This window comes from Oryctolagus cuniculus, chromosome 9 (genome assembly GCF_051225735.1).
Source record: "Oryctolagus cuniculus isolate XC-2025 breed Fujian yellow rabbit chromosome 9, ASM5122573v1, whole genome shotgun sequence".
NCBI lineage: Eukaryota > Metazoa > Chordata > Mammalia > Lagomorpha > Leporidae > Oryctolagus > Oryctolagus cuniculus.
Genome location: NC_142875.1, coordinates 103310682 through 103324028, shown reverse-complemented (window position 1 = coordinate 103324028; position 13347 = coordinate 103310682). Strand labels below are relative to the sequence as shown.

At 51.4% G+C, this 13347-nt stretch overlaps 1 long non-coding RNA gene across 2 annotated transcripts; it reads right to left on the bottom strand.

Annotated features, from left to right (window-relative positions):
- Positions 1 to 2475: 2475 nt before the first annotated feature.
- On the bottom strand, positions 2476 to 9796 carry LOC138843859 (uncharacterized). 2 transcript variants are annotated; one of them, XR_016213484.1, is made up of 4 exons: positions 9420 to 9796; positions 9210 to 9302; positions 8052 to 8115; positions 2476 to 3992 (listed from the first exon to the last, which is right to left on the bottom strand). It is a non-coding gene; the product is annotated as an uncharacterized LOC138843859 (long non-coding RNA). The 2 variants fall into 2 exon arrangements; XR_011378981.2 differs by having other exon boundaries at positions 9210 to 9796.
- Between the last annotated feature and the right edge of the window lie 3551 nt (positions 9797 to 13347).

The window sequence follows — 13347 nt, the reverse complement described above, 5'->3', positions numbered from 1 at the left end:
CTACTGACCCAGCTCCCTGCTAATGCACCTGGGAAAACAGAGAAAGATGGGCCAAGTGCTTGGGACCCTGCACCCACATGGGAGACCCAGATGGAGTTGCATGATTCTGGCTTGAGCTTGGCCTGGCCCCAGCCATTGCAGCCCTTAGGAGGAGAGATCCAGCTGATGGAAGACCTCTCTCTCTCTTCTCTCTCTCTGCCTTTCAAATAAATAAGTCTAAAAAAAAAAAAAAAAAGAGTGGATGAGATCACTAGAGTGCAGCGGGTGACCAGGGCAGAGGTCCTGAGAGACCCTGTGGAACCTCCACGTTTGACGGCCAGGTAGAAGGGGCAGAGCTGGCACATGTGACTGGGAGCGAGCAGCCAGAGAGGCAAGAACAAGACATCCAGAGAAAAATGTTTTGAAGAGGTCAGTAGGTCAAAAAGCTGGGGAGACGTTAAATAAAAGAAAGTGCTTACTGGCTGGGGGGTAGGGGTGGGCAGGGCTGTGGCATAGTGGGTTGAGCTACTACCTGCAGCATCAGTATCCCATTTGGGTACCAGTTCGAGTCCCAGCTGCTCCACTTCTGATACAGCTCTCTGCTGGGGCATCTGGGAAAGCAGCAGAAGATGGCTCAACTCCTTGGGCCCCTGCACCTGAGTGGGAAACCCAGATGAAGCTCCTGGCTCCTGGCTCCTGGCTTAGGCCTAGCCCAGCCCCGGCTGTTGCGACCATTTGGGGAATGAACCAGTGGTTAGAAAATCTCTCTCTGTAACTCCCTCTCTCTCATTCTGTAGCTATGACTTTCAAATAAATGAAAATAAATATGGGACCAATGCCATGGCGCAGTAGGTTAATCCTCCACCCATGGCACCGGCATCCCATATGGGCTCTGGTTCTAGTCCCGGCTGCCCCTTTTCCAATCCAGCTCTCTGCTATGGCCTGGGAAAGCAGTAGCAGATGGCCCAAGTGCTTGGGCCCTTGCACCCTCATGGGAGACCGGGAAGAAGCACCTAGCTCCTGGCTTCAGATTGGCCCAGCTCCAGCTGTTTGCAGCCATCTGGGGACTGAACCAGCGGAAGGAAAACCTTTCTTTCTGTCTCTCCCTCTCACTGCTGTAACTCTGCCTTTCAAATAAATAAATATTAAAAATAAAATTAAAAACCGCTTATTGGATTTAGTGAAAAATTTTTTTCTAAAAAAGTTTATTTGAAAGGCAGAAAGATAAAGAGAAATCTTTCATCTTCTGGTTCACTCCCCAAATGCCTGCAACAGCAGGGGCTAGGCCAGAACAAAGCCAGGAGCAAGGAACTCCATCCTGGTCTCCCACATGGGTGCAGGGGCCCAAGTACTCAGGCCATTATCTGCTGCCTTCCCAGGTCCATTAGCAGGAAGCTGGGTCAGAAACGTGGAGTAACCTGGCCTCGAACCAGGCACTCCAAAATGGGACGCAGGCCTCCCAAGCCACAGCTTGACCCACTATGCCATAATGCACATCCCAAATGTGGTTACTGATCTTAATAAGAGGAGACGCAGTGCAGAGCTGGAGTAGGGTGACGGCTGCATTGGAGGCACGCTGGGCTCGCACACTGCACAATTCCAGAAGACGGCTTTCAGACAACAGTGTAACAGTACCCAGGAGGGCAGAGACCCTGGTGGGAACTTGGGATCACTGAGTGACTTAAGAGTACCACCTCCCAGGTGCTCATCTTCAAACACCTGGCCCTCCCCTTACTGACGATGTGAACTTGGCCAAGAGCTCTTACACCTTAGACTCCAAATCTGTGAAAATAACACTAATGCAGTAAGACTTTTGTGAGGAGCAAATAAAACAAATTAGATAAAATGCTTGGCACAGGGGCCAACATCGCAGTGAGTTAAGGACCCCATATTGGAGTGCTGGTTCAAGTCCCGGCTGCTAGGGGCTGGCGCTGTGATGTAGCAGGTTAAGCCTCTGCCTGCAGTGCCGGCACCCCATATGGATGCCAGTTCCAGTCCAGGCTGCTCCACTTCCTATCCAGCTCCCTGCTAATACTCCTGAGAAAGCAGTGGAAGATGGCCCAAGTACTTGGGCCCCTGCACCCATGTGGGAGACCCAGATGAAGCTCCTGGCTTCAACCTAGCTGTTGTGGCCATTTGGGGAGTGAACAGATTGAAGATCTCTCTCTCTCTCTCTCTCTCTCTCTCTCTGCCTTTCAAATAAATAAATATTTTTAAAAAAAAGGCCCAGCTGCTACACTTCTTATCCAGCTTCTTGTTCTTGCACTTGGGAAAGCAGCAGGTGATGGCCCAAATATTTGGGTTCCTACCACTCATGTGGGAGACCCGGATGGAGTTCTGGGCTCCTGGCTTCCACCTGACCTGACCTAGTTATTGCAGCCATTTGGGGGGGAACCAGAGGATGAAAGATCCCTTTCTCTGCTTTTTAAATGTTAATAAATAATTCTTTAAAAGAAAGTGTTGGCATATAGTAAGCACCTGATAAATGTTAATACTTTATGAGTTACTTAGACAACTTTCAAGAAGCTTGATTATGAATGGAGGAGAGAGATAAGCCAATAGCCAGACAAGACACAAAAATGAGGGAAACTGACTTTTTTTTTTATAACCGGCTTTGTTGCTTAGGACAGTCTTAGGTTTACAGAAAAGTTGCACAGGGAGTTCCACACACTGGCTTCCCCCACACACTCAGTCTCTTATCTATTAGCAGCTTCCGTTCATGCGATGTGTTTATTAGGATTGATGCACTGATACTGAGTAAAGTTCCTGCCTTCATTTGGGCTCTTTCTTTGTGTTGCTTGGTTCTGTGGATCCTCGCAAATGTGTAATGTCTTGAACTCATCATTTACGCTCGTATGCATGGATTTAAAGTGGTTTTCACCTTTTAATTCCATCTCAAATGAGCTTTCTGCAGCTCCCATGTGCTGTTGTATAAAATAGCTTCAGAAGCCCTGAAATTACCTTCTCCGTCTTTCCAAGGAGACCCCTGGGATCTTTCACTCTCTCTCTGTTTTTGCTTTATCCAGGATGCTAATTATTTGGAATCATACAGCATGTACACTTTTCAGACTGCTTTCTTGCACATCACAATTTCTGTTGTTTTTCAGATTTATTTTTCTTTATTTGAAAATTAGAGTTATGGCTTGGTAGAGGGAGATCTTCCATCCGCTGGTTCACGCCCCCTAAATGGCTGCAGGGGCCCCACTTGGGCCATCTTCTGTGGCTTTCCCAGGCGCATTTGCAGGGAGCTAGATTGGAAGTGGAGCAGCCGGGACTTGAACTCCCTGCTCGTAGGGGATGCTGGAGTTGCAGGCAGTGACCTAACCTGTCGAGCCACAAAACTAGTCCCTTGCAGTTTCTACTGAAGCTCCCTCTGTGACCTTCATGCCTTCTCCCATGAAGACGAAAGGTTCCTCTGTGGTTTTTCACGGCTTCACAGCTCATGTTTCCGGCCAGTGTAGCTGTCCATTCCCCTTCTAAAGGACATCTTGGTTGCTTCCAACTTTTAGAAATCATAACTAAAGCTGCTAAAACACACATATGCAGGGTCTTCTATGGCCACAGTTTCCAAGCAATGGAGTAAATACTGATGAGCGTCATTACTGGATCACATGGTGAGAATCATTCACATTTGTAAGAAGTCACCAAGCTCCCAAAGGGGCTGCACCGTGTTGTGTTCTGACAATCTGCACATGAGAATCCCTGCGGCTCCACGTCCCCGTCTGCACTTGGGGGTGTCGGTGTTCTGGATCTGGGTCGTTCCAGTAGGTGTGTGGCGAGAGCTCTGCTTGCTTTAGTTGGAAATTCCCTGATGACACGCAGTGGAGTCTTCGGTTGCCTGTTTGCCTTCTGTGTCTCTATTTTGATGAGATGTCCGTTAAAGGGTCTGGTCCAGGGTGTCTGTTTTCTTACTGCTGAGTTTTCAGTGAGCCTAAACCACAGTTCTTACGGACACATCTTTTGCAAATATTTTCTTCCAGTCTGGGGCTTGTCCTTTCATTCTCTTGAAAGACCTTTCGCAGAACAGAAAATTTGAATTTTAATGAACTCCAGCTTGTCAGCTCTCTCACGACTTGCACCTTTGGTTTTGCATCTAGAAAGTCATCACTCACTTCCTATGCAGCTTCCTGCTCATGTGCCCGGGAGACAGCAGATGGCGGCCTGTGCACTTGGGTTCCCACCACCCATCTTCCACCCTCTAGATCAGTCTCCAAATAGCCACAACGGCCAGGGCTGGGTGGGACAGAACAGCTAGAAGGAGCTGGGCTTGGCTGTTTCCTGGGTCAGTTAGGCTGGGACCAGACTCTAGCAGGCCAAACAGTTTCTCCTGAGGACAGGCCTTGCCAGGAAGAACAGACACTCTGGAATATTCCAGAATGGTTCCTTTTCCCCTCCCCTTGCCAGAAGCTTGGGGGGATTTTTCTCTGATAAACTACCTGTGAGCACCTGGTGGACTCCAGCAGTCAGCACTCACACGTGTGTGGGAGTCCCGGATGACGGGCTCCCCTGGGTGTTTGTGTCGCCTCAAACTTGCCCACACTGAGCCCCCAGCGACTTGCTGATGTCTGCTCAGTAGTCTCCCACCAGGACTGGTTCCCACTGAGGTTTCAGACACAGGTTTCTGCTTCTGAATCCAGTAATTCATTGTTTTTGCCTGTCAGCCTCTCCAATCTGGGGTCCACGCTTCGTTCTGGGTACAAGAACTAGCTGTTTTCTGGACTAGAGAATCCAGAAAATTCTCACAGAGCCCAACTCTTAAAGGCAAATCAGTTCATCCTTCCATCTTTGCAACTCGTAGATTTATTAGGCACCTGTTAGACACCACGCACTGTGCAAGGGGAGAGAAAGTCTGACGTGAGTCCTGGCTTCAGGAAGCCTACAGTCTGGGGAGCAGACACACACACGCGGGTGTAGCGGGGAACAGCTTACAGAGGACCCGTTCTGTCCCATGCTTCCCGCATGACAGCTGCACCTGACACGTGTGAGACTCGGGCCACAGCTCCAGCTCCCGGGCAGCCTGCTCCCCCTCGGGCTGGCCAGGCCCCTGCCTCCTGTGCGTGATCTTCCGCCGTCAGCTCCTGCCACTTTCACTTCCTTTTCTCTCTATCTCTGAGTCTCCAGACCACTACTTTCCTCAAGCTTTTGTTAATATCACAAACTTCGGTCACTCTTTCACGGAAACACCCAGTCCTGGACGAACCGCACTCTGTCCCTCTCCCTGCACGCAGCTGGGTCTCTGCGTTTCCCCAGGCAGTCTCACATGTTACACTGTGCTACCGCTTCAAGGTTACGCCGCCAGGGCTGCTGTGGTGACACGCGAGGTCAAGCTCTTGCTGGCACACTGCGTGCGTGCTGGTTCTAGTCCCAGCTGCTCCACTTCCCATCCAGCTCCCTGCTAATGCACCCGCGAAAGCAGCAGATGATGGCCCAACTGTTGGCCCGTTGCCACCCACATGGGAGGCCCGGATGGAGTTCCAAGCTCCTGGCTCTGGTTGTGGTCGTTTGGGGAGTGAACCAGTGCATGGAAGAGATCGTTAAATAACTAACTAAATAAATAATTTTTAAAAAATGGTTACATGACCACTGGCCCTTTGAGTCCCCCACTGACCCTGCTAGATCCTCCTGGTCAACCTGCTCCCACCCGCCACACAATGACTGTTCCCATCTCCTCCATCTCCTCTGTTCAAACTCCTAAGCCCTATCCCATTTGCTTGCTCTCAGCAGACGACTTGGCATCCATCTTTGCCAAAGAACTAAACATCACCAAATTTATAAATACCCCCGCAACCGCACCTGTTCTCAGTCCCAGCTCTCCCTCACAGTGGACAGAGGCCCATCTGGTCATGACACCAAATACTGGCAGAGATGTGGAGCAGCTGAAACTTCCAGAAACTGCCGGTGCAAGTTTATACTATTACAAGGAAAACTCTTCTGGAGGTTCTAATGAGACTAAACAGACCTCCACCCTATGACCGAGCAACTCCTTCCAAGGCATTTATCCAAGACAGATAAAAGCATATATCCAAAATACTTGCATAAGATTGTTCACAGGGGCAGGTGTTACGGCACAGGGCCTAAGTCACTGCGTGCCATGTCCACATCCCACATCACGGTGTCACTTAGAGTGCTGGCTCCTCTGCTTCTAACACCTTTTTACTAACGCGCCTGCGAAGGCAGTATAGGATGATCCAAGTATTTGGGTCCCTGCTACCCACTTGGGAGACCCAAATAGTCTTGGCTTCAGCCTGGCCCAGCCCCAACAGTTGCAGACATCTTAAGAGTGAACCAGCAAATGGGCCGGTGCCGTGGCTCACTAGGCTAATCCTCTGCCTTGCGGCGCCGGCACACCGGGTTCCAGTCCCGGTTGGGGCACCAGATTCTGTCCCGGTTGCCCCTCTTCCAGGCCAGCTCTCTGCTGTGGCCAGGGAGTGCAGTGGAGGATGTCCCAAGTACTTGGGCCCTGCACCCGCATGGGAGACCAGGAGAAGCACCTGGCTCCTGCCATCGGATCAGCGCGGTGCGCCGGCCGCAGCGCGCCGGCCGCGGCGGCCATTGGAGGGTGAACCAACGGCAAAGGAAGACCTTTCTCTCTGTCTCTCTCTCTCTCTCACTGTCTACTCTGCCTGCCAAAAAAAAAAAAAAGAGTGAACCAGCAAATGAAAGATTTTTCTCTCCCTCTCTCCCTATCACTCTGCCTTTCAAATAAATAACTTTAAAAAAAAATCTGTGTTTTATTGCATGCAAATTATAATTCAAAGCAAATGCCCACCTCTTACTTTTTAAAATTTTTTTATTTGACAGAGTTAGACAGTGAGAGAGAGACAGAGAGAAAGGTCTTCCTTCCTTTGGTTCACCCCCCAAATGGCCGCTACAGCCAGAGCTATGCCAATCCGAAGCCAGGAGCCAGGTGCTTCTCCTGGTCTCCCATGTGGGTGCAGGGGCCCAAGCACTTGGGCCATCCTCCACTGTCTTCCTGGGCCACAGCAGAGAGCTGGACTGGAAGAGGAACAACCGGGACTAGAACCCGGTGCCCATATGGGATGCAGGCGCCACAGGCGGAGGATTAACCAAGTGAGCCACAGCACCGGCCCCCCCCCCCCCCGCCTCTTACATTTTTTAAAAAATAAATAAAACCTTTTCAGGTGCTTCTGCATCCTACCACACGGTAAATCTTCCTAGAAAACTGTTATCAGAGACAAAGAAAGCACAATCAGATATCTATATCCTACCGTAATATCCTTAGACAGCCCAAAGTGGCTGCATTTAGCTGACTTGGGCTAACACGCTGTGGCGTGATCCAGTATCTCATGGTGATGGAAACCTGGCAGAGGAAGGCACAGAGTGCAGAGGGCACCACGGACCGATTGCAGTCTTGGGAAGTGACAGTGACATTAGACAAGATTCCGGCTTTGGAAGGAGAAACATTACGTGGACCAGAGCTTGGGCAGAAGTGGTAGAAGGGGTTAGAGCGACCTCTTTTTTCACTGGAGAGGAGTAGGAGTCTCAGCTGTCACAGGCTCAGATGAAGTACAGACAAAGGCAAGTGTGAGGGGGCCTGCCTGGCAATAAGGGGCTCCGTGCAGCGCTCTCCACCCCCGCAGCCCCCTCCCACGCCCAGCCTGCAGACCAAGGGTGCCTGCAGCGGAGGTTCCCGGAAGCACGGGCAGAATGCCAGACCAGCCCTCTGATGCTGAGCTGTTCTGATCCTGCAGTCTCTGCCTCATCTCCCGTCCCCACTCAGCCTCCCGTCCAAATGCTGCTGCCTAAGCAGAAGCTTCTCACTTCAGCCCGAGTCTTAAGCAGCAGAATCACAGCCCAGCCTGTCCCTCCCGTGATTTCAAGCCCTGTCCCTGAGCCATGGCCAACAATAGCAGCTGAGGGCAGTCATGCCTTGGTCGCAGTACCAGTGTTGTACCTCTGTAGCTAATTAGAGGAGGAGGCTTTGTTGGTGTTGCAGCTGTTCTGGAAGCATCTGTAGCTCATATGTAAAGGTGCTTAACTCTAAGGTAGGCCCTGTGTTGAGTGGTTAAATGCTTGATCTTGTTTTGTCCTAACACAAGTCCCCAACTTACCTTCTAGGAGGAGACCGAAATCTGTTGTAAATTTGCTGCTAAAACTTTGTTGTTGTTGTAAGACCTAGTCAGTAAAGAAAAAAAAAGTAGAAGATTCTAGTTAGCTAAAAGTATAAAATAAAAGTCACTCACTCATTAGAGCCGACATGGTAGCATAGCAGGTTAAGCCTCGGCCTGCAGTGCTGACATTCTATATGGGTGCCAGTTCGAGTCCCAGCTGCTCCACTTCCAATCCAGCTCTCTGCCTGGGAAAGCAGCAGAAGATGGCCCAAGTGCTTGGGCCCCCTCACCCATGTGGGAGATCTGGATGAAGCTCCTGGCTCTTGGCTTCAGTCTGGCGCAGCCCTGACCATTACGACCATTTAGGGGAGTGAACCAGTAGATGGAAGCGCTCTCTCTGTCTCTGACTCTCTCTCTCTCTAACTCTACCTCTCAAATACTTACATACATAAATCTCTTTTGGGGCCAGAGCTGTGGCGCAGCAGGTTAAAGCCTCAGCTGCAGTGCCGGCATTGCATATACGCACTGGTTCGAGTCCCAGCTGCTCCTCTTCCAATCCAGCTCTGTGCTACAACCTGGGAAAGCAGTAGAAGATGGCCTAAGTACTTGGGCCCCTGCACATGCATAGGAGATCTGGAAGAAGCTCCTGGCTCCTGGCTTCAGATCAGCTCAGCTCAGCTCAGGCCATTGCAGTCATTTGGAGAATGAACCAGTGGAATGGAAGACTCTCTCTCTCTCTCTCTCTCTGTAACTGTCTTTCAAATCAATAAAATAATTCTTAAAAATAAATAAATACATCTCTTTAAAAAAAGACTTTTGGGGTCTGCGCTGTGGTGCAGCAGGTTAAAGCCCTGGCCTGAAGTGCCAGCATCCCATACGGGCCCCGGGTTCTCGTCCTGGATGCTCCTCTTTCCATCCAGCTCTCTGCTATGGCCTGGGATAGCAGTAGAAGATGGCCCAAGTCCTTGGGCCCCTGCACCCACTTGGGAGACCTGGAAGACTCTCCTGGTTCCTGGCTTCGGATCGGCGCAGCTCTGGCCATTGCAGCCATCTGGGGAGTGCACAGTGGATGCAAGGCCTCTCTCTGTAACTCTGTCTTTCAAATAAACAAAAATAATAATAATAAAAAAAGACTTTCACAGATCATTCTTATCACACCTTTGCACACATTTCCGTTTCTTCCCTTGGCATGGACTTCTAGCCGTGGGACTGTTGAGCCAAAGGGTGCGAGCACATTTAAAGGTTTGAAACCTGTGAGAGCATTGGTGTGGAGGTCACAGACCCCATTGGCAGCCTGGCTTCCAGGCCGCGGCCTCCAGCGCAGCCCGTCTGTGCCCCACCCTCCTTCTCCCTCCTTGGACCACTGACCACTCTCTCCTCTGCCGTCGCTGCTCGCCCCCAGGGCCAGGCCATCTCCCGGCCACAGCCTCCCCAGCACCCCTCCCAGAGGCAGTCTGGGAAAGAGGTCCCCATGCCGCTCCCAGCATTCCCGCTGCGGGCGTGAGGTCAGGACGTGGCCTCACGTCTCTGTCTCTGCGCAGACTCAACCTTCTCACTGGGTCCTTTTTCCCCAGCCAGGCTGAAATACCGGTTCTGCGGACGCACCTCGCTCTTTTTTCCGTTTCCACGCCTTAGCCAGCGTCCCGAGACTGGTAGTCCACACTGTGCCTTTGTGGAAACCAGGAAAAGGTGCCAGTAGGGTACAGGCTTGGATTTCCCTTGGCTCTGTGCCACAGTGCGTTCCCCAGTTGCACGCTGCTTAATGCGGTCTGAGACAAGCCCCTGCTACCCCATCGAGCTGCAGCTCACCGCGGCCTCCCCCGCACAGCAGGTTCAGTGGGCTTTGCGGCTAGGCCTCCTCTGCCTTTAAAAAAATGTTTGTGTATTTGTTTGTTATTTATTTAAAAGGCAGAGAGAGAGGAGAGAAGGAGAGAGAGGCAGAGGGCTCTCCCATTTGCTGCTTCATTCTTCAAATAACCCACAACATCCAGGGTTGGGCCAGGCCAAAGCCAGAAGCCCAAACTCAACCCAGGTCTCCCATGTGGGTGGCAGAGACCCAAATACTTGAGCCATCATCTGCTGCCTCCTAGGGCAGGAACCTGGAATCTGAATCTGAGCCAGGACTTGAACCCAGGCACTCTGATACGGGATATGGTGTCCCAACCCGTGTCCTCACCACTCCCCAAAAAGTCTTGCCCCTTCTTCTGCTTTTTGAAGAATCTCCATTAAAACAGTTCTCTTTATTGATCATTAACTTTAGTGAATGAATGAGTGGGTGGAAGTTGACTTCTTTCATTTTTTTTTAAGATTTATTTATTTATTTGAAAGACAAGGTTACAGAGAGCCGGAGAGCCAGAGGCAGAGAGAGAGAGAGAGAGAGAGAAAGAGAGAGAGGTCTTCCAGCCACTGGTTCACTGCCCAAATGGCCACAGTGGCAGGAGCTGGGCCCATCTGAAGCCAGGAGCCAGGAGCTTCTTCCAGGTCTCCCATGCAGGTGCAGGGGCCCAAGGACTGGAGCCATCTTCCACTGTTTTCCCAGGCCATAGTAAACAGAGCTGGATCGGAAGTGGAGCAGCTGGGACTCAAACCGGCACCCATGTGGGATGCCGGCACTGCAGGAGGAGGATTTACCCTCTACGCCACAGCACCAGCCCCTCAAGTTTCTACCAACTCTAAAATTCTCTTTCCCAATGTGCATTACGTAAATATTTATTAAGCAAATGTGTAATACCCAGCCAAAAGAAAAATCCTTTTATAGATGTGTCTTAAAGGGACATAGATCAATTTGTTTATGGTTTCTCTGAGAAGCAGGCCAGGCGCTGAGTTTTTGGAATCTCTTAAATGTTTTTCTCTGACTCTGGAAACTTTCAGAGATATTTCGGACATCTGGGATGAGCCAGAAGTAAGAGCCTAAGAACTGCTGTAGGCAAGGCTGCCGCAGAGTGGCTGCCTTTTGTCTCATTCAGACACGTCGGCTTGGACAACTTGAAGAAGATCCCTCCTGAGGTTCTCTTGTTTGTGTTCCTGAGATCTGTTCACCAAAGGCACAAGGCATTGTTGCTTCTCTGGGCAGAAGAAAGTTGACCCCGTGTCCTTCCTCTCTCGAGCTTGTCTTAAGTACATGTCGTCCATTTCCTTGGAAGGCGCCAAGTTTCTGAGAAGCAAATGGAAACGGATCTACAGTAGACGATTTTACAAACCAGGTGGATCCCAGTCCCGAGTCTACTAAATTCTTAAATTCTCTTCATAACATAGTATGCCCGTGCATTTCCGAAAGGAAGATCCACATCTTTTTAAGATTCTCCAAGATCCCCGTTTCTCTTCCCAAAAAGCTAAGTAAGAACCACTGGGCTAGAGTTTGGGCCAAAATAGGCCAGAAAATCCAAGAGCTTTAAAGATTACATAACACTCTGGTGCATTCTTTAGGGTTCTGTTAAAGACAGATGACTCAACAGCCACAGATAGACTTTGGGACTGAGCCCCTCTGCCCACATCAGCGGCCCCCTAATCCCTGGGATTTGCTATGCGGACACAGGAAAACCCTCCTGGGGTGGGGGGGTGGGGGGTGGAGACGCTGGATAGCAGAAACCCGGTGCTGAGATGTTGAAACCCTCTGAGGAGCACATCACTATTCCACCACAAGGGGGCACCCGAGGCCCAAGCAGGGGGGACAGGAGCCTCCCGCCTCTGCTCAAACAAACCCAGGCCTAGCAAGCAGAGGGCTCCTTGGGCAGTGAGCCCCAGCTGGGGGCGTCCTCCTTATGCCGCCGGCCCACAAGGCCCTCCTCCCCACCCTGCTGGAGCACAGAGGCTGTCCATGGCTGCTGCTGACGCCCGTCCCTTCCCTAGAGGAGCGCGTGGACCCCCTTCTCCCTAGGGAGTATCTCAGCTGTGGCTGAGCAAAGTAGGCACCTCTGCTCTGCACCTCCCGGCCTTACCCCTGAGCATTACAGGGCCCTGCCCAGCGCTCAGCATCGCTAGCCTAGCTGCAGCATTGTGAGCAGAGTCCTGCAGACGCCCGCCGATGTCACTGCAGTATCTACAGAGCTGGGATCCACAGGGCCAGAGGCTAAGGAAAGCAGGCAGTGGCCAGGGGGGCAAAGGGAAGCACTGCCAAGAGTGGCTGCAGCATGGGCGGGGACTCCAGACTTCCAGGTACTCTCATGAGGGTGCAGTTTGGACCAGAAAGTAAGTTGTAAATCTAAACCCATCGGAAGGGTATGGGCTTATTTGGGGAGGGGGAAAGGGCATATAGGGACTTACAGAAAATCAGAAATAGTTAAATTTGCAAAGCAGCTTAAATCATTGCAGGCCAGGTGGCCATTTGGAGCAGCAGCTAAGACGCCACTTGAGACACCCCCATCCCACGTCAGAGTGCTTGGGTTCAAGTCCAATGCCAGCTTCCTGCTAATGCACATCCTGGGAGGCGGCAGGTGGTAACTCCAGTCCTTGGGTCCCTGTCACCCACGTGGGAGACCCAGATGGAGTGCCCGGCTCCTGGCTTCTGCCTGACCCAGCCCCAGTTGTCGCAGGCATTTAGAGAATGAACTAGCAGATGGAGGATACCTCTATCTTTTTTTCTTTCTCTCTCTTTCTCTCAAATAAATAAATAAAATAAAATTTTTAAATAAAATAAAACTTTAAGGGGCCAGCGTTGTGGTACAGTGGGTTAAGCTGCCACCTGCGACACCGGCATCCCCTACGAATGCCCAGTCCCGGCTACTCTGCGTCCAGTCCATCTCTCTGCTAATGCACCAGGCACCCGGGAAAGCAGCAAAAAATAGCCCCAGTTGGCAGGCATTGCAGGCAGCAGCTTTACCCAATAATGCCACAATGCCGGCCCTGACAGGTGTCCTTTTACCTGCAGATAGGTTTGGAATTGATGAGGCAGCTTTGTACCAGCTTTGCATCTGAGATGACAGCCTTGTTCTTGGAAATTCTTCCCTGGGTTAGAGGTATGTGTTCTAGGTTAGGGTACTGTGTTCAGGAGACGTGTGCAACTGAAAAGGTAGAAAAGCAGGACTGAATCGGCAGGCGCTGTGCTGTGAAGGGCAGCAGGGGGTGCCAGGTGCGGCAGCAGCTCACACGCATGGCCGTGACCTTCCGGGCGCCGTTGTCTGCCTGGGTAGCAGCCAGGCCTGCAGGGCCTCCCGCCCTGTTGCCTCCCCTCCTTCACTTTCGGCAGTTCCTGGGCCAGGCGAGTGTGCAGCGCCTCGGCACTGAGGGCTGGGTCCTTCTGCACGTGGCTGATGTCATCAGGGCTGGAGGCGGAGACAGATTCCAGTGGGTGCTCACT